This window comes from Ambystoma mexicanum, chromosome 1q, assembly GCF_040938575.1.
Source record: "Ambystoma mexicanum isolate Mex_15411 chromosome 1q, UKY_AmexF1_1, whole genome shotgun sequence".
In the NCBI taxonomy this organism is placed as follows: Eukaryota; Metazoa; Chordata; class Amphibia; order Caudata; family Ambystomatidae; genus Ambystoma; species Ambystoma mexicanum.
The window spans coordinates 65,799,464-65,821,204 of NC_090922.1; the positions used below are offsets into that span (position 1 = coordinate 65,799,464).

General features: G+C 51.9%; 1 protein-coding gene across 6 annotated transcripts in view; it reads left to right on the top strand.

Annotated features, from left to right (window-relative positions):
- COG8 (component of oligomeric golgi complex 8) overlaps positions 1–21,741 on the top strand; it is a 293,499-nt gene that overhangs the window by 72,780 nt on the left and 198,978 nt on the right. The window lies entirely within an intron of this gene.

The following is a 21,741-nucleotide window of genomic DNA, read 5'->3' on the forward strand; positions in this document are numbered from 1 at the left end:
GTAATGGCCGTAACCAATATATAGCTCGTTAGATCGAGCGTTCACAGTTACAGAGGAAATCCCCGAAGCCTTCTCACAGAAACATTAGTTTATGTCTTGTTGTGTCTCACAGGTCTCAGCGTTCTTTGCCGTTATTGTTCGAATCATGCTGTACTCCGTCTCGCTTTTATATAACCAGGCTAGCAAGCGCCCAGGTTTATCTCCTTCAGGGTGCTGCTATTCCACATATCTCCTATAACTCAATTTACCTAATCTATCCCAGTGTGCTAAACACTCCTGCTGCAGGGCAACAGCCTCAGAAGCACTCCCGCTTGGGAGATCACTCTGACTATTTATGGCTTCTAAATTAATTTCCGCCTTGCGCAAGTCATTCTCTGTTGCGGCCTGAACCCCATTTGCCTTGGCAATTGCCCTCCTCTGATCACCACCTTGAAGGCTTCCCATAACGTGCCCGCTGACGCCACACTTTGTGTATTGTGCGTAAAATAATCATGCGCCCCTTCTTTTAGCTGGGGTACATGCTCTTAGGGGTGAGGAGGAAACTCGCCATGTAACCAGGGCATGATCTGACAAAACTTGTACTTTATATTCCACCCCCTCGAATTCAGCAGCATAATGTGCATATCGACCGGACTACGGATGTAGACTCCGCCATATGTCTGAGAGCTTAAATGCTTGCAACAGTGTGCGTAGGGCTTTGGTGGAGGGGGCTGGGTGCTTGAATTTATGATCAGACCTGTCCAGTATAGGGTTAAGCGTACAATTAAAGTCACCTCCCCATATCAATGTACCATCTCTATGAGGACTAATTAATGGATATAACATACGAAAGTAATCTGCAGTCTCTTGGTTTGGTGCATATGTGTTGATTATACAGAATTCTGTGTTCAACCCGCCCTCGCAACACGAACATTCTGCCCTCTTTATCTTGGAAGGTGTCAAGCACCCTCAAAGGTATCGACAGTGCCACACATATTAGTGCACCTCTAGCATAAGCAGAGTATGGCAATTCAGTCTGGATCTAGACTGAACAGACTCTGACAACTGTCTTGTTGGACAGTTGTCTACCGGGTTTCCTCCTATATATTATGATAAATCTAGTGTCGCGCCTGTCCATTTCTTGGCAAGTGCAGTCTGTCTCTCTTTTGTGAGGTGAGTCTCCTGCAGGAGTGCAATATTGATTTTCTGCCGCATCAGGTAAGTCAACATTCTATTACGTTTAATATAACTGTTAATGCCCCTGACATTCCAGGATGCAATTCTAAGTTCCCCCATTGTACTTGAAAATTCTGACTCCTATCAGCAGACCGGTGTCCAAGTTCAGTATATACAGTGTGTACTCATAGGCTAACTCCCGACTAACTCCCCCAACTCCCCTACCCACCCCACTCCCAATAATTGCCCAGCTCAATACCTTGTGTACAGGCATCCCCACTTCTCGCCTTCGTTCCAGGGTACTGTCCTGGTGCGTGGGCGCAGTAGGCTCATACATAACTGCTAGTATCTGAACAAACAAAATCCGAACTTGGGGGGGGGGGGGGGGGGGGTAGTGCGCTCCTGTGTAGTGCGCTCCTGAATAAGCACCACTTCTTGAACTCCTGCATTTGCAGTCCTGCCTTTGTGAAGCTCCCATCTGGGAGGGTTTCACTGTCGCTTCGCTTTATATTTACAGACCTCTGCTATCTGCCGCTGTCATCTACTGCATATATCTACTCATCGCTTCTCGGACCGGCTTCTGTTCCGGTTGGCAGATTCTGCGTGTCCATCCATTTGTCTGCATCTTCTGTGTTATCAAAGAAAATGGCACCCTTTGTGAATCACTTTCAGTCTGGCCGAATACAGCAACATGTATTTCAAGTTAGATGCTTGCAATCTCTTTTTAACTTGCATTTAGTTCATGTGTTGCTTCTGCACTTGTAGAGTGTAATCTGCATATGCAGTTATCGTGGCAGACGTACATTGGATCGTCCCTCCTTTGCGGAAGTGCTCAAGTATCTTCTCTCTATCCCGATAGTTCAGTACCCGGGCAATTATCGTCCTCGGCATAGCCCCAGGTGGTGGTTTCCTCATCAGTGATCTATGCGCTCTTTAGACCGTGAAGCCTTGGGTGAGGGCGTCGGGGCCAATTTCTTGCTGTAGCAGGGTTCGCTCCTTCTTCTCCTTCCGGGAGCCCAATAATTCTTACATTGTTGTGCTTAGCACTGCCTTCAGCATCTTCAGCTCTGTCTTATAGATTACGCACTTGTTGCAGTACCCTGTCTTCTTCAGAGGTGTCCTTGAGGCCACTTGAATTTTCCGTAACTGCCTTTTCAAGTGTTGCTGTGCATTCGGTGAGTGACCTAACATCTTGTCTTAACAGGTTCAGGTTCACATATATGCTGATGGCGTCAATTTTAGCCTCGAGATTCTGTCAGGGATGCAGTGGCTTCAAGGATTTGTTGATCTCCTTTCTCGAGCATAAGCTCTCTTTGAGGGGACCTTGAACCAATGTTCTCTGCCGCTGTAGTAGGTTTAGCAAAAGTATCCAGCGTAGGTTGCTTGCTTAGCCTTGCCTTTCTGGGGCTTGGATGCCATGATTACACTTCTGCGTCAGGGACCTGTACTCTTCACTGTCGCTCTGCTCGCTTAGTCCTCAACCATGACGAGACGGCTCTCCAGCAGGTGGACCTTAGTTTCTGCTGGTGTTATAACACAGCTGCTGATTGGTATGATGTTCCAGTGGTGCAGTAGCGTCTTGTCGCTGCGTGCTGTCGCTGCGTGCTGATGCACCCTTTGTCCTTGAGCAATGCTTGAATTTGTGACGCCCCCACTTGCCACCAACAAGCTGCTTACGACTGCTTGGGGCGATCCATTGCTTTATGCTGGTTCCCGTATGGGTCTGTACCTAGTCAACAACCAGGGTGCGTAATTACACCCAGAGCTACTGCACGACAGCCATTTTGTGCCCAGGTGTAACCAGGTGACCCTGCAGTGTTCCCTCTCCACAGGTGTTTGGTCCTAGTTCATACAGGGTGGCACCTGACTGTTCTCAGCAGTAATCAACTCCTCCAGACCGTGCCGGGCTCATGTGCTCAGCAGCCTTATTCCTGGTCACTCCAGCCTTTCAAGCAATGCTCGCATAAGGTCAATCTGTTCCAGCTCTGCATTATGCATCTGTGTCTTGTTTACCAATAGAGGCAATGCACTCCTGGCAGTGGTGCTCTACTTCAATACATAGCCCTGATATGTACGTGGTGGCACTCTCTCCCCCCCCCCCCCCGTGACTCGTGTGCACCTATTCCTTCAGTCCCCACTGGCCGCATGTACCAAACAGCTTTTTCCTGACCGTCTCAGCTTCCGGGCAGTGCTTGAATCATTGCAACCTGCTCCAGTTTCGCAGGGTATTCGGGTATCTTGTTCCTCCCTGGAGGCACTTTTAGCGTACGTGTTTTCCTTATCCAGCTGCTACAATTATATTCCTCCAATATACACTTCCATTCAGCCGCAGTCCCCTTGTATTCGACTTCTTTGTGCATCTGCAGTGCATAGGCTAGCATTAGCCTTGGTTTCTGTCGGCACGCTTTGCTGCGGTCATGCGGTTTACTGACTCCACAGCTGCTGTGGCTGTTACTTTGGCAACTTATTGTCCGTGCCTCAGGCACTCATCTAGCTATAGTTCCAGGCTTGTCCTTGGCCTGTCTTCGGTGAAAATTGCCCCCAACTGTGCTTACGCGCTTTACCGCAAGAGCTTATCCATGCGGGTTGGACCACAGTGTAAACCGCGTTCAAACACTCCTCTGCGTTCGTCGAGCAATGTTTCTCATTTTTGGCCGCACCGCATTAGAAACAGTTTTTCACTCCGATGGCAGTGCTCATTGAAGTGAGCCGAACCACGGTGGAAACCATGTTGTGTTGCTGCACCTTGCTCCTCGGGCAGGGCCAGACCGCATTGGAAGCTGGTTCGTCTCTTCTATTCATACATTTCTACATATTCCTACATATTCAGGTTTCACCCGCAGATCGTCGCGTTCTGCCCCAGCTTTGTGTTCGACTGGTCCTACACTATTTTTTTTTTTTAAACTTTTTTATTGGTTTTATAACACAAAGTAAAAGAACATTTCCAAACTCCCACCCCTACCCCCTGCAGCGGCAACTTCGTTTTGTCCGTTGGCTGAGAATATCATAGTTCAGATACCTCCTAGTGCCTCGTGTAAACAATCTCAACAATACTCTTTCCCCCCTCCCCTGCAGCGGGTTCCACCTTATCCATGGTTCAATACTTCCGTGAGACCTTCAAAAGCGCTCATCCCAAGTCCAACAGACGTAAGCGCTGTGGACGTCATCCGATTCGAAAATCGTCTTTTAGAAAGAGCAGGGTTTCCTCCCAGTCCGCTGAAAAGGACTGTAGCTTGTTGTCTTTTGCGTATGAGGCCCATTCCAGAGACACAATGTCCCAGACTTTTCGTAACCAGTCTTGGAAAAAGAGGAATCTCCCCACTTCTCCATCTCTGTGCTATTACTGTCATAGCAGCAGAACTAGAATTACTCTCGCCTTTTCCTGAGATTTAGACTCCACTACCCCAGCAGGCTTCCCCACTCCTAGTAAGGTCTCTTCTGGAGTCCTGCTACCTCCTGGCCCATATGCTTGCTCCTGAGCCCTCTGAACCTCCACCCAAAAGGGTCTAATGCGTGGGCATGCCCACCAGATGTGCTGTGCCATACCCTCCATCCCGCATCCTCTCCAGCAGTTCCCAGAGGTATTAGGGAATATCTCCCTAAGTCTGACTGGTGTATAATGCCACCCAAACGGAATCTTATACCACATTCCCTGGATCTGAGAAGCTTTCGCCACCTTGGGAATTGTCCGCCAAAGTCTTTGCCACTCATCCCGCTCAATTGTCCTTCCCAAGATCTGATCCCACTTTTGCATGTACATCCAAGGGCCCCTGTTCGGAGTCTCATCTAATATCCTATATAAGTTAGATATAAGACCCTTGGATCCATCGTTCGAGAGAAGAAATACCTCAAACCGAGTTTTCCCCCTTGTAGCAGTCATCTTATTTACGGGATTCATGAGCCAGTGGCGCAATTGCGCATAGCGTCTCTGACCCCCCCGTCCCCCCACCCCATACTCCTTTTTACAATCCTCAAAAGAGAAAAAGAGAGTATCTTCCCTCCTCGGAACATATCGCCCAAGCATCTGCATCCTCCCTCTTCCCATTGCTGAAAGGCCCCTCCTTCCATTCCTGGGGTAAACTCTCCATTGCGAAACAGGGGTGTAAAGGGCGAAGGGAAGGTCGTAATACCCTTGTTCCTAACCAGTTTGTCCCAGTTCCGCACCATCAAGCTTGTAATGGTGCTCTCGTATATATGACCAGGTCTTAGCTGCCTCGGGAGCCAGAGAACCTCTGCAAGGCTGCGTTGTGCCACAGCCCTATCCATTGCCACACACTGCTTGTTTTGTGTGACTTCGCCCTCCCGCAGCCAGTCCCTGACCACCCTTAATTGCATCGCCTCATAATACAGTTGGAAATTCGGCATTGCTAGACCCCCCCTTCCGCCTGGGAGCCAACAATATTTGTTTACTGACCCGTGGCTTTTTCCCAACCCACAGAAAGACTGTAGTTAGCAATCCCAATTTCTTGAAGAAATCCTGTGGGACCGCCTGGGGAATTGCCTGGAATAGGTATATGGGGCGAGGTAGAGTCACCATTTTAACCGTCGACACCCTGCCCAACCATGAGATCAGGAGATTCCTTCACCTGCGAAAGTCCCCTTCAATGTTCTTTAGCAAGGGAGGGTAGTTAGCCCGATACCAGCCTGCCAGCCTTGGTGTGATTCGCACACCAAGATATCTAATTCCGTTTGGGCTCCAAATAAACGGGGTAGATTACCGCAAGGCTTCCCGCTCCTCCCTCTTTACGGTCAAATTCAATAGCTCCGATTTGCTAAAATTAATCCTGAGACCTGAAGCCTCCCCAAAAGTTTCGAAGAGAATCCTACTTAGCCAAATAGATTCTGCTGGGGTCGTTAAAGCTAACAATAGGTTGTCCGCAAATGCTGCCACTTTTTGTTCAACCCCCCGAATGAAATGCCCTTTATCCCCTCCGCTTCCCTAATTGCCTGCAAAAGAGGCTCCAGATATATCGCATAAAGCATGGGGGACAGAGGACTACCCTGCTTGGTACCTCTACTCACTCCAAAAGGCCTGGACATAGCCCCATTTACTGCTATTCTCAAGCTAGGCGTCTGGTAATTGGCCTGCACCATATGCAGAAAATTTCCCCCGATACCCATCTTCCGCATCACCTTAAACAAAAAGGACCACTCCACGCGGTGAAAAGCTTTTTCTGCGTCCAGGGATAGGAGGACCGCAGGAGTGTCCGTTCTGTGTCACTTTTCTACCAAGTGAGCAATCCTTTGTATGTTGTCCGCAGTTCGCTGAACCTTAAAGAACCCCGCCTGATCAGGGTGAACCAAACCCGGGAGGAGATCCTCCAGCCTATTCGCCAACACCTTCGGAAAAATGTTAGCGTCGACGTTAATCAGTGCGATAGGTCTATAGGATGTCTGCTCCTCAGGGTTCTTATTGGGCTTCAAAACAAGGGTCAACCTAGCCTCCTCCATAGGAGGGGTCCATAGGAGTTGTTCTCCCTGATTCCCCAAAGGTATTAAAAAGGTAGGTCAACTGTGGGGCCAGAATATTAACAAAGGTTTTATAGAAATCCGCGGTATAGCCATCGGGGCCTCTTGCCTTGTTCAGTGGTAAACCCCCATCACCCTTCACACCACCTCCTCTCTGATCTCCCCATTGAGTATCTCTCCTGTTTCCCTCCCGATCCTTTCCAACTCAACCTTGTCTAAGAATTCCTCCTGCTGGGAATCCCGGGGATTCTGCGATGCATAATGAGTTTCACAGAAAGATGCCAAAGCTTCTCTAATCTCCCCTGCTTCGGTAACTCTGTCCCCCGAGGCTGTTTTTAGAGGTGTCATCACATTTTTAGCCTTCGCCCCTCTTAGTAATCGCGCAAAGGGCATCTGCTTTATTTGCTCTGGCGTACCCTCAGGAGAGCCCCCTCTGCTTTTTTGGTCCTGAGAACCTCCAATTGTCCTAGCGCCCTGCAGTATTCCCTCATAGCAGGCCTTGTTGGGGTCGCCCCCGCCTTCTGTCTCGCTGTTTCCACTTCCTCCTCCAACTGCACTTCCAGCGCCTTCAATTGCCTCTCCCTGTTTACCGCTGCCGCAATTAACTCCCCCCCTCATCGCAGCCTTAATGGCATCCCATCTCATCTCTTCCCTCGTCTCTCTCCTCTGGTTGATAGAGAAGTAGTTCCGAATCTTCTCCTCCATTTCCTGCCTAATTAACGGATCCCTGAGGAGGTGACCCGGGTATCTCCACGACCAAACACCTCTCTCTCTGGGGCCCAAGTCCATAACCATCGCGACTACTTTGTGATCTGCTATACCAATGGGTCCCGTCACAACCTCCTGTACCCTACCCACCAGGCTCGAGGACACCCCGACATAGTCGATCCTGGATTGAGATCCGTGGACTCCCGGCAGGAAAGTGTAACCCTCCTCCACCCCCTTGATCTCCTGCCAGACATCCCTCAACCCTGCTTCCCGTATCCTATTCTTGAGGTCCGTTGACATCACTGCTCCCTCCAACCCCCGCCCCCCCAGATGACTCGACCTGTCCCGATCCCTCTCCCATGCTATGTTAAGGTCGCCCATATAATGTGACCCTGAGCTTTTTCCTCAATCATTCCCAGGACCCGCCTCAGAAATTGCTCTTGCCCCACATTCGGACTACTATCGTATACGGTCTATCCTGATAAGTCCCTATAGCTAAGATGTATCTGCCCTCCTTGTCTCGTATAATCTCTGATATCTTGAGACCCACAGAGGTTTTAATGGCTAAAGCTACCCCCCCGATGCATGTAGAATCTGGTCAAAACCCCGAAGTTTAAGGCGTCCCTGATCCTTGGTTCTAAGGTGCGTTTCCTGCAACCCTAAAATATCCGGGTTTTCTTTTCTCGTAAATTGTTCTAATTTTTTCCTTTTGAAAGGGGTATTGAGGCCCCTCACATTATGCGTTAACCCGTTAACCACTTAAGAGTAAATTAATAAACCTCAGCCAGCGAAGAGCCCTAAGATCCCGGGAGCTCCCCCGTATGAGTTCCCATATGACAATACTGTCATTCCGCCCCCCCCCCCCGAGACACTGTTACTCGCCGACATTGTGAAGACGCCCTTTGAGCCCCGTGTCTCGAACCATGCCTGCCCCCCCTGCTGCCCACCCTCCCCATCCATCCGCCCCCCTTCTCCCCCCTCCTCCCTTCTGAAGGGCGTGCCCCCCCCCTCCTCCTCGGGTAAACTCACCCTTTCTGATTCATGGATGGGCCCTCCCCACCCCCCCCCCCACCCCCCTGCCTATTTTACCCTTTGGTGGCCCACCACCCTCGTACCAGTCTTAAATTTAAGGCCCTTCCTGTACTGCTTTTCTCGCCTCTCCGGGTCCGCTCGCAGTATTCTCCGCAGAGGGTTTGCCACCTAGCTTCACCCTCCTTCTCTTCTCTCACACTGTCGACCATACCCAAGGCCTTGCTTCCGGGGCAGTCGCTACCGCTTGCTTACCCGAGCTCATAGCTGCATCATCAATATCGAGACTCAGTACGCCCGTGCCTTCCTGCAGTGTGCTAATTCGTCTCTGAGCTCCTCCCCACTCGAACACCAGACCAAAAGGAAATGTCCATCTGTATTTAATCCCTTTTCGCTCAATGCCTTAAGGACCGGAGCCATTTGTTGTCTCTTGTAATGTGCTGGCCGCGAGGTCCTGAAATAATGCTATGCGATGCTCTTGATATTTAATAGGCTCTTGTTTCCTCGCTTCCCGGAGGACTGCCTCCTTTTGGGCATACCTCGCAAATGGCGCAAGAACATCCCTGGGTCTTGACTGTGGCCCTGGAATCCCTCTGCCCACTCTGTGAACTCGGTCCAGCTCAATTTCCTCTGGGGATGATATTCCCAGGATCTCTGCAAATATCAACTGGGCCACTCTTTTTAGATCTTTGTCTTGAACAGTTTCAGGAAGCAATTTCACTCTTATGTTGATCCGACGGGACCTATTTTCCATATCGTCCATTTGCGCTTCCAGGTTGCGCTTAGCCACATCCAGCCTTTCAGTTGCTGCACTGTTATCTGTCACTTCCCTATCCAGTTCTTGTAGCCCTCTCTCCAGGACGCCTGTTCTCTCGCCCTGCTGGCGCAGTTCCTGTTTTATTTCCCCCATGGCTGCATTAAGATCCGCCCAAAGAAGTTAAAATTGATCCTGGAATGTTTTGGTCATGCTAGATTGTAGGGTGTGCATCTCCCCCTTCAGATCTTCCCGCAACGTCATTGCTGTGCCCTCCTCTCCGAGTGGTGAGACACTCCTTACTACGCCCTCCCTTGTGGACTTAGCTGGCTCTCTCGTCTCATACCCCGGCCATAAGGAGGGGATAGTGCCCGAAGCGTCTCCCAGGGTCGCCTGGCCCTTTCCGCTTTTCCCCTTGAGCTTTGTGGCCATCCCAGATAAGAAACCGGCCTCATAGGACGAAGCTTGTCTCACTACTGTCCCTCCTTCACCTGAGCCGCGTACTCCTCAATCAGTTGTGGGTACTATTCTTTCGTGTAACTGTCCCCGCCTTCTGGTCCCTTAGACCTGGCAATTTACCGCTCTCCTCAGCCTTGCCCCAAGGGGGGAGACACTCAGTCCCAAGCTTGTGCGTAAAGGCCTCCTCCAAACAGCGCAGCGCACCCCTGATGAAAATAATTTCTGATGGCGGTTAGGAGGGATACCTGAAGCCAGATGTCTGAGTGACCTCCCGCCCTCCACTCGGGGCCGCTCTCCTTAAGGTGTTCGTGTGGGCTCACTCCTCAGACTCCCCTCTGACAATATTCCTCTTTCCACTGGGGGGTACCGCCTCTTAGTCCCGTAAGGCTCTCCCGAGTCACCCCCAGCCAAGGCCAATCTTCACACCCTGCCCAGATGTGTGGTGTTAGCTGGGCGCGAGGTCGAACGCCAGTCCGCCCCCTCCTCAAGGGCGGACCGCCGCAAGGCCTCCTGCTGCCTGGCTGCGGGCTCCGCTCAGGAATCCACTCTGCGCCGCCTCTGCTTCAATATTCACCGGTAGTATCACTGTCGGCGGAGGCCCTCCCGGACCTCTCCCCACCAGAGTGCAGACTCACAGGAAAAATCCCCGGGGCACCTCCCGGCACCCAAGTCTACTCCCTCTGGTGGCGCCGAGCCGGGGTGTCCTTCTCCCTCCTGACTCCAGTGTTCGGGCTGGGCCGCCTGACGTTCCCCCTCCTCTCGGAGGTGATGCGAGGTCCCCCTCGGCCAGCTCCACCGATCCGCCGCCGGACAGCGCTCACGTCCTCTCTTCACTGCAGAGCCGCTCCGTGCCCGCCGCGGCGCCTCCCACGGCAGCACCAGTTGTCGCACGGGCTCCGCTCTCGTCGGGGAAGCCGCGATCCTCTCAGCGTACTAACGATGTCGCTGCACTGGCTTCCCGGGGGGGGGGTATAACGTTAATTTCAGGGCCATAGTTATGCTGCAAATTCTGGGTGGTGGGCCTCTTCCAGCATCAGGGCTTAGGAGCTCGGTGGCCACGTCTAATCCCTGCGGGTGGCCATCTTGAATCGTGGTTCCACACTATTTACCCATCTGGGTTTGGTTTGTTGTGGGCTGTGACTGAAATTCACCCATCCACTGCATGCTGTCCCTCCTAGATGTGGAATGTATTTGGCGCTCTGACCTTGTTGATCACGCACCTGCCTCCAGCTGCCAATATTTCCTTGCTCCTCATCGTTCCGGCGCTGCAGCTCCTCCAATGCTTTTGTCTGGGTAACAAGCCATGCGGCACCCCCCGCCCTGGTTATGGTTGGGGAGACTATTACATCCGTGCAGGCAGCATACATTATTAACATTTGTAAAGCGCGCGTTCGCCCAAAGGCATCATGGCGCTGGAAGGAAGCTACCCAGTCGAAGAAGACGGTCCGGCTTAGAACAGGTTGGTTTTCAACACTCTTCTGAATCCAAGATGGTTAACAGCAGCCCTAAGAGATTCAGGGAGGCTGTTCCAAAGTATGGCCGCGGTAACAGAGAAGGCTCTACCACCGAGCCTTGCCCGGTTAAACCTAGGGACAGTAAGCAGGTTAGAAGTAGTAGAGCGGAGGTCCCGGTCCAGACGGTATCGGGTGAATTTGAGCTGCAAAAATTCGGCACCCTGACTATGAATTGCCCGGTGAACAATGCAGAGTTTTAAACTGAATTTGTTGGTTCACCGGGAGTCAATGCAGTTGGCGAAGCACTGGCGTGATGTGGGCACCATAAGGGGAGCCAGTAGCCAGCCTAGCAGCCAGGTTCTGCATACGCTGAAGGCGGTGTATAAAGCCGATAGGTTGAGACAGAGAGAGCGAATTGCAATAGTCCAGTCGTGTGAGGATTAACGCGGCTACCACGGGGGGCGGGGGGGGTGGAGGACTACCGGGATCAGGGGCATGACCTTCTTAAGGATTCTAATCTGGTGGTAAGTGGACTGGCACACGGCCGCAACCTGGTTAGTTATTGACAAAGAAGCGGAGAGGATAACTCCTAAATTCTTGACTTTGCTAACTGGATTGGGTAGCGGGCCCAAGGCAGAGGGCCAGAAAGCAGGGGTCCACAAGGAGAGGTTAGGGGGGCAGCCTACCAACAATACCTCTGTCTTATCACCATTTAACTTTAGCCAATTCCGATCCATCCAGATCCCGACTGCCCTAAGGCAGTCGTGGAGACAGACGGAGGTCTCTGACTGATCCTGGTCCAGACAGATCAGGATTTGGGTATCATCTGCATATGAGTAGCAATTTAGCCTATAAGAGCGGATGAGACAAATCGGGGCCCAGATGTAGATGTTAAACAGAATTGGCGATAGGGAGGCTCCCTGAGGGACACTACAAGTGAGAAAGCAAGAAGGGGAGAGAAACTGGCATGGCGAGGGTCTGTGTGCGATCCGAAAGAAACGAAGTAAACCAAGCAAGAACAGCACTGGATATCCCAATCTGTGAGAGGCGAGAGAGAAGAATGGAGTGGTCCACCGTGTCGAATGCGGCGGAGAGATCTAACCGGATCAGGGCCCCAACTCCGCCAGCATCGACAAGTCTGGACATGTTATCCTGCACCGAGACAAGGACACTTTCTGTACCTCTCCCAGGCCTAAAACCCGACTAGGAATTATTAAATATTTTGGAAGATTCCAAAAAAGAGGACCGAAGCGGTGTGACCAGTGATTCCAGCAGTTTGGACAGAAACGGAAGCCGAGAGTTAGGGCGGAAATTAGCTGGGATAGTGGGGTCCAAAGAAGGCTTTTTAAGGAGGGCAATAACCCTTGCAGATTTCAGTTCTGGGGGAACAAATCCCGACTGACACGAGTTGTTTATTGCCAATGTGATCTCAGTCAGAATGTCAGGTGCAATAGCCTTCATAATAGAGGCTGGGATGGAATCCTCAGGAGATGATGATTTAATGGCTGTCAAGACCTCTGCCTCGGTAAATGGAGGGAAGGAGGACCAACTAGCCAAGGTATAAGTAGAAGGCACAAAACTGGGGGTTTCAGGAGGCAATATCGCAAGAGATTTAGCAATGTTTGCTTGTATAGCATCAATTTTAGTAGTAAAAAAGGAGGCCAGGTCATTGCACAGTTCCTGAGAGGGCTTAACCGTAGCGGTAAGGGTCTTCAAAGAGGATAGCGAATGCACAATGGAGAAGAGAGTTTTTGGTTTGCACAGAGCGTGTTCCATTTTCTGGGCAAAGAAGGCGGATTTTGCCAGTTTAACGCTCGCCAGGTATGTGGACAGATTGTGTTTATATATATATCTAAGCTCTGGGTTATAGCCAGAACGCCATTTCCGTTCTGCTTGTCTGAGTTAGAAGCGAGCCGTTTTGAGCTGGTCAGTAAACCAGGGTTGGGAGGGGAGTCTACGGCCTTGGATCAGTTTCAGTGGGGCGAAAAGGTCGGCCACGGTGGTTAAAGAGTGGGACAGTGAGGATAAAGATAGTTGCTTCAAGGGGGCACAATTAGAGACAATCTGATCAGTAAGTGCCTTTAGGACATGTAGATCTTTGACCGACGACCGGTGTCGGATAAGGCTTGGTCTGTTGTGGCCACAGTCCCACCGGCATCACGCGATGTAGAATTTCCAATCTCCGGTGACTGGCTGTTGTCCCGCCGTGCTGGAATAGTCTGTGTCTGCTCAGCCCTTTGTTGCAGCATCCACCATCTTGTTTTCTCCATGTCTTGTCGGCCGCCAACTTTCAGCTGCCGTTTAGAGTCGTGCCTCCTTTTTTACTGCAATCTGCTTCAAGGCATAATGCTTCAAGGCATAAAATAATCAGTATTGCATTGCAATTCACGATGCAATAATGATTAATTGCTTTTCATTTTGTAAATCATGTCGCACTAACTGCAACATAATTTTAGAGAAGGTTAGTGCATTTTGTTATTTCAGTCACGAAGCTCCAGGAGAGCACATGGAAAAGCTGAGTGAGGCTGCTGGCGAACCCAAACACCGACAGATGGAAACTGGCGATCAGAGTGCAGGAGCCTGTCCGTGTTTCTGGTCCTTCATTGTAAGCAAAACTAGCCCTAAATAAATCTTGAGGTGGGGGTGGGGCTGCTTGCAGGACAAATTAATAGGCCCTTCTTTTAACTGTCTTTTTCTCTCTGCTCTGTTCCTTGCATTTTTTCCCTTTCATTAAACTTTTTTCTTGCTTTTCTACCCCCTCTGTGTTTGCTTTTCTCTCTCATTTACCCCTCCCCATAACACTTTACCTTCTTTCATCTGTTTCTGTTTCACACGGTTTCCCAAATCAAATGTCTTTGCAAAAAAATCTGAGGACCTTATGCATGTGAAAGTCTGCACTGCTCGGGTAGGTGATGCTGCAATGGTTGCACATGCCAAGTCAATGAATACATCAAAATAAATGATTACCAAATGTCACAATCGGGCAAACGTGCAGAGCACATGATAGTCTTCTTTTAATGTATGTTAATGCTTTCTGGGGGAGCTCAATAGGCAATTAGCATGTAGATGTTTGTCCTCCATTGAGGGCAGGTTGATGATTTGCATGGCACTGTGCGACAAAACACATGCAGACTCGGCTCTGGTGTCGAGGCAAGTGTCCCAGGCCCTATATTGGTGCACAGGGGTCACATGTATTGTACGAGCCGTGGTGGAAAAAGGGATATGCACATTTGCTAGTCATATATGTTGGATTGCTAATCAAAATAAAATTATATAGCAATTTTCACTAATCAATTTTAAAACACTAATGTATGCCTTGTGCTTGTATGTCTGTCTGCACGGCTTCTTCATGTGCACGGGCAGCAATGTAAGTACTCTAACACACCTTATAGCTGCAGTTATTCCTCCGGATCAGCAGGAGCCACAGAGAAATGCGTCCTACAGCATGGCTCCTTAGCCACGCCACCTGGAACATTTGCATAATTTGGCCAACCACCCTAAAGGGCCATTTTTATGAAGCCCCTGAATTTCCCCCCCCCCCCCATTACCCCTGCAAACAATATCATAATAATGTCAAGAATCTAAAGCCGTGATGCCAAAGGCTGCATTTCTGGAGTTTTTCCACGATAAGCAGAGAGCAGAGGTTTTCACTTATGCCTTAGAACCAAAATTATTTTCAATGCATTATTTTCAGAGCCATACTGCCAGAGCACAGAAGTTGGTTATAAATAAAACAAAGTTTGATTAAAATGCAGTAAGCCACCTTTTACACAAACAGTTAAAATGCACATTTATAAAGCTGTGCAAAAGCTTCCCAACTTTCTCCATTTTAGGGCTATTTTCAGATTTGCAGAAGGCACACAGGGCAATGAACACAGTTGAGCCCCCGACTCTGATTTATGATCTGGTGGAGTAAATCAGTACAGCCAGGAAATTGCCTCTTTCACCAGGTGCTCATAGGTACGTTTGGGGGGGTGGGGGCTTCCTCAAGTAAAGAGTCTCAAATTAAATATGAGTCAGAGGGGCCACCAGGGGGCGCGGGCAAGATGGCCGCCTGAATCTCAAGCTCCCCGCATGGCCCCGGGAAACTCACGGAAAAACACGCCTTAAGGGCTTTTTAACCCCCATCTATCAGCGATCGTGGAGAAGGGGAACCGCTGTGGACCACCAGAAGCTGGTCCGGACTTCGGAGATGCCCCCGTTCCCGAGATAACGACCTGTGAACGGCGACCCCCCCCCCTGCACCTGAGGGAAGGCCCCGCGTGGGAGCCACACATTGCCTAGCTGCGTAGCTGTGGGAGGAGTCGAAATCCCCACCCGCTCTGACTCGTGCACTGGGGCCTGGGGTCCTCTCGACGGCTCGGGCGGGCCCTGCGGAGATCCCCTTCAGCGGCCCCCGCCTCTCCGGACATCTCAGAGGAGTCCCCATGCCGGATGCGACGGGTCATCCGACCCCACCAGAGAGGAGTAACGGCCCGTGCGACCGACACACAGGGCCCAATGCCAGACGGGCCTTCCAAGAAGTTCCAACGGCTGCCGGCGACAGGCCCACCCATCATTGGCGATACGGGGGCACCACGGCCACACCGGAGCCGATGCGGCGGCGCATCGCGGAACCACCTCAACGGCCTACGTTTCCACACCTGACCACCGCCCCAATGGCCTACCTCCTCACAGCCCCCACGGGGCTCCGGATTAGTGGCAGAGGCGCCCACCCGACTACCGGAGAAGGCTCAGGCCGTCGCGGGAGCGCGCCTGGGCCACCCCGCCACCCGGCGGACACCTCAGGAGAACTTTATAGCTTGGTGCAATCGATACCCCATGAACTGGAGGGAGACCCTTGCGCAATACCAATATACGCCTGGGTCCCTCGAAATGGAGACCGGCCCTGCAGCCTCGCAACCCCCGGACATGAATGCCATACAGAGCAACATCCAAACGATCTTAGAAGAGATTAGGGGTATGAGGACAGACATGGGGGCCAAGTTGGCAGACCTCACGGCCAAGGTTTCAACGCTGGAGGATCGGGTAGAAGGGGTTGAGTGTAACCAGGCATCGACGGACATCCTCGAGGCACAAATGGAAACTAGATTTCAGGAACTGCGCCGCCACGAAGAGGACCTCCGGCTCAAGGTCGACGACATGGAGAACTGGGAGAGGAGAAACAACTTGAGAATTTTTGTCCTTGAGGAGACGGAAGGAGAGACCCCGGCTGGACTCGAAAGCAAAATCCAAGACATCATCAGGATTGTGCTGGGGTCGGGTTCAGGGGAGACTCTCCTGCTTGATAGAGTTCATCGGGCCGGCGGGGGGGCAGAGGTCCACGCTCAGTTCTTGCAAGATTTCACTATTATAAGGACAAGGCTAGGGTGTTGGAGAGGGCTAGAACCCTACCGGATATTCAACATGGTAACTCCAGGGTGACTATTTACCAGGATCTCTCGGCCCTCACTCTCCAGATGCAAAAGAAATGCGGCACTATCACCAGGTGGCTGCAGGAAAAGGGGACATGCTATCGCTGGGGCCACCCATTCCACCTAGCATTTGAATGGCAGGGCCAGAGGTACCAACTGGTCACGGAGGTGGAAATTCGAAGGGCCACCGAGGATCTCACAGGCGACATCGCGGGACCATCAGAAAATCGGGATGAAACCAACGGAGACCGCCCTCGTGCCCCTCGAGGCCCGGACCTCTCCCAGGGGAAGCTAAAGGTCAAAGGCTCACGTAAATTCCGAAAAACCAGACATCCACCCACAGACCGAGGAGATCCTATATGAGCGTACGAGTAGCAACCAAAGCCCGCCGTTCATAGTGTTTTCGCCCCACGACCCGTGGGGAGTTCTTTGTTTAATCGACTTCGGTCAGGGTTGAAGTGTTACCCATTTAGAGGCTGTTGTATGGTTTCATAGGAAGTAGCACGGCGACTCCACACGGACAACGGGCGACGCCTCTCCGGGCCTCATGTCGTGATACGCCCCGCTAGGGGCAAAGGAGACACGACCAGGTACCAGAGCTGGGGGGGGGCCTGGCTCGGGAGTCGCTACAGCCAGTTCCCCACTGCGGATCAGAAAGGGCCGGTACTTAACAAAGAGAGACAGGTTGGAAAGCGCTACACCTAAGAAAATGTTTTCCCGGGGCCAGGGAAGCGACCCTGGTGGTTCGTTGCCAGTCACATCCCCACCCGGGGACCCAGCGGCGAACGCCCCACAAAATGGTTAAGGGGAGAGGGAGGTGGGGGGAAGATGGGGGTTGCCCCACGGGGGGCTCGAGGGGAAAGGGGAAACCAGCTCAAACTAAGGACACTTTTTCTGCAACGGGCTCCGAGTAGCGGACACTCAGAGGCGATATCAGTGCGCGTAATGAAAAATGACAATGATTGAAGCAAAGATAGGCACGTTGAACGTCGAGGGCCTAAACTCCCAGAATAAGGGATCTCTCACGAGCAACATGTTCCGTAAGCAACACCTGGTTCTTTTCCTACAGAAGACACATTAAAGGCAAGGCAGGGAATCGAAGATCAAGGGGAAAGGCATCGGGTGCAATTACTGGGCCTCACACATGTTCTAAGAAGGAAGGGGTGGGAATCCTCCTGAGCAGGGCGTTCCATCTCACAGACATAGAAACCAAGAGGGGTTTTGGTGGTCGTTTCTTGGGCAATAAGGGAACCTGCGAGGGTCAGCGCGTTACCCTGGCCACTCTATACGCACCCAACTCAAAACAAATAAACTTACTCCCCCTAGGTCTTTCATGTCATGGATGAGTGGGCAGAGGCAGCCATGATACTGGGGGGGGGACTTCAACCTTATGGACCCGAGGCTCGACTGGTGGTCTGCGAGAGGGGGGACACCCAGGGGCATCTCCAAGGACAATCTGGCCCTGCAGGCCCTCCTGAGAGAGCACTATTGGGTGGACATCTGGCGAGAGCACTATTGGGTGGACATCTGGCGAACAGCAAACCCGAACCAGGGTGGGTACACCTTTTTTCGCCCGCCTCACTGCACCTACACCAGAATCGACCTTTTGTTAATCTCGGAGGAGGGGAACGGGGTGGCACAACAGCCGAAGGTGGAAGCCATAACTTGGTCGGACCACAAACTCCTCATAGCGAATTGGTCACTGCCCATCTCCCCAGGATCCTCCCGATGGCGTTGCAATGATACACTCCTCAGGGACCCAGTATTTCGTGATTTCATGAGGCAGGAAATGCTGGCCTATTTCTGAGACAAACGATACCGGCGAGACGGATATGTCCATGGTGTGGGATGCCGCAAAAGCCACCTTCAGGGGCCTTCTCATAGCGGAGGGTTTGAGACGTAAACGGGAGAGAGGCCTAATCGAGGGTAAACTCCGCGCAGAGCCAGACTGGGCCTCCCGGGGGTGGATCGAGGGGCTCTCCTGGAGGAGATGCAGGGCAAAGGACAGGAACTCCATACGGTCCTCATAGGGGAAGTCATCAAGAAAATGAGATACACTAAGCAGAGGTACTATGAACGGGGAGATAAGGTGGGGACCCTACTGGCGCAGAGGGCTCGGGGCTGCAGGGTTGAGAGGGGAGTAACTCGTCTCAGGGATGGAGTGGGCGGGATTCACGGGGGCCGCGAGGAAATAGTGGAGTGTTTCGCTGACTATTACAGCAAACTCTATTCCAAAAAAGTAGGCGAATCACTGGAGGACATCCGTGCCTACCTGGCGGAACACCCTCTGCCTAGGCTGTCCGATGTGAAGCTAGAGGGCCTGGAGATAGAGAGAAAGAGATATCGGAGGAGGTGGTGGAGGGCGCCATCAAAAGATTGAAGGTGGGAAAGGCACCGGGGGAAGACGGCTTTTACAAACAGTCCCAACCCGTCCTGCTGAAGCCCCTGGCCAAATCGTTTAACCAGATCAAGAACCGGGAGTCCATCCCACCGACATTTTTGCAGGCCCTCGTCACTGTTATACCCAAACCCGGCAAGGACCAGACGGAATGTGGGTCTTACAGACCCATCTCACTCCTCAATCTGGACGCTAAGATCTTTGCCAGAGTACTGGCCACCAGACTTGAGGGCTGCCTCCCGCGCCTGGTACACCCCGACCAAGCAGGATTTGTCCTGAACAGGCAGGGTTCTGATAATATGCGTAAGACGCTCCATGTGCTTGCCTCGAGAGGGGTCTGCGACGAGGGCGCGCTTCTACTGGCCCTTGACACGGAGAAGGCCTTTGACAGGGTCAGCTGGGCCTTTATGAGGGAGGTATTCACGACCCTGGGTATGGGCCCGAGGTGGCTGGGTTGGAGCTCTGCGCTATACTCCTCCCCCTCCGCTAGAGTGGTGGCAAATGGGACAGAGTCGAGGACATTCCCCCTCGAGTGTGGTACACGGCAGGGATGTCCTTTGTCCCCCCTAATTTACGCGCTCGTGATGGAACCATGGGCAATCTCGATCTGCAACGATGCGGCCATCAGGGTGGTACAGGTCGAAGAGATGCAGTGCAAAGTCTGCTTTTTTGCTGACGATGCACTGCTCTATATCACAAACCCATCCCAAACAGTCCCCCGAATGCTGCAGGGCCTCTCGCGCTATGGGGACCTATCGGGGTACAAAGTTAATCTGGAGAAATCGGTGGCGTTCGTAGGGGGTAATTTCCAGGCTCAGAGATGACCTTTTGTTAACGGGCTCCCCTTCAGGCTGAGAGACGACGGATTCCGGTACCTTGGAGTCCAGGTCACCCGTGACCCCGAGGGCCTATACCCGGCCAATTTCCCCTCCCACCCCCCCTCTGGTCAGCAATCCGGAGAGACATAGAGTGATGGTCAGGGTCGGGGCTCTCCTGGATGGCACGTCTCAACCTCATAAAAATGGTAATCCTCCCCAAGTTTTTATTTCTTTTCCAAATGCTCCCGGTGCTGATCCCCAAAACGTTTTTCAAGGAAACGAAGCAAGTCCTCCTCAACTTTCTCTGGTCAGGGAAGAAACACAGAATCTCCTACGAGGTGCTGACTAGACCGAAGGAGGATGGAGGGGTGGGATAACCTGACCTTGAAACCTACCATAGGGCCTCCCAACTGAGGGTCCTGGTCGACCACTTTGCCCCGGGGTCGAAAAAACAATGGGAAGCCATGGACAACGGGCCTCTCGAGCCCGTCACCATAGAGGAATGGCTGTGGGTCCCGAGGAAAAAGATCCCCAGAAGTGTCTTGTGTCACCCAGTCCTAAAAGTGTTGTGGTCCCTATGGAAAGAGGGAGGGGGTTACTACCGCTGGCTCACAACCTGGCGCTCCCCCTTGAGCTGCATTTGGGCCCCCCCCTTCCTGGCCAAGATAGCGGAACCAGCGGCGTACCAGACGTGGTTCGAGGCAGGACTGGTCACCTCTGGGTGGGGGACTCTTTCTTACCCTTGAAAGATCTAGAGGAGGCCCTGGGGATAGGCACCCTGTCCCCCTTTCGCTATCCCCAGCTTAAGGGAGTCCTCACTGATCCATCCTGGGGGGACACCCTCAGGAGAGACCTTACAGACTTCGAAAAATTACTCCTTTCGGCGAGGGGCTCCAAGGGAATAATATCCCGCCTCTACAAGCTCTCCCACCTGCACGCACACAATGGGGAAAGGACCTGGGTGAGATCGACGACGAGAGGTGGAGGGAGATGTGTAGGCGGGCCAACCGCTCCACGGCCTCACTCCAGTATCGCCACCAGGCCCTCAAGGTATTGCATCGCTGGCACTACCCCCCCGCAGAGGATTGCCAGAATGAGGCCCGGGTACGACCCACATTGCTGGAAGTGTAAGACCGAAAAGGGGGATTATATTCACATGTGGTGGAGGTGCCCGGTTGTCCGAAAGTACTGGGAGGAGGTTTTGACATGGATTAAGGGGATAGATGGGTTGGATCGACCTGCCTGCCCCTGGCTTCTCCTTTTCGGAAATTGACATTGGGGACCATCATGAAAATACCCATGACCACATGCTCCAGGTTATGTTGGTGGCGGCCAGGTGCTGCCTGGCACAAAAATGGAAGAACTCCGGAATGCCCGAGGAAAAAGTATGGGTAACCAAGGTACGGGCCATTTACGACATGGAATTCCCCACACATTTACTTCACGAATCTAGATCCAACATCGAGGAAATATGGCTCCCCTTCTTCGAAAAATACGGCCGCACAGTGTAATCTTAGGCTCCAGACCCGGAGAACCCCCCTCTGGGGACCTCAGACCAGCGTTTACTGGTACAACTCCAAGTCCTTCAAAGCTCGGCGCATGACTTTGGCGTGCCAAGTGCACAACACGTAGACTTTGCTATGCTCTTTTCGGAACCCGTCAAATATGCAATTATTGAGAACTTGAACTGGTGGGGGGCGAGGGGTTATAACTGGTTTCCTGTTTATTCATGTTTAAATATGCTCTGCATTGTTGTAACACTGGTGTGAAACTTAATAAAACTACCATGTAAGGTGTTGGAATAACTTGCAGCTCTGGTTTGGCTCCAGCGGCAGCCTAACATTTAAAATGTGCTTCAGCTTGTTTCATTTTTAAAGGTATCACTATATATTATCCCCACCAAAAATCTCGCTGTATATATGGTCGTCTGGAACAGCCACAGGCAAACATTTTTTGGGGGATAATTTTTGGGGTTTTTGGGAGAGGGCATTTTGCGGCTGTGTCCCCCGCTCCTTTAAAAAATAATGCAGGGGTTGCGGGTGTCCATGCCTTAAAATCGCCGCAAAAATATGGCAAAATGTTT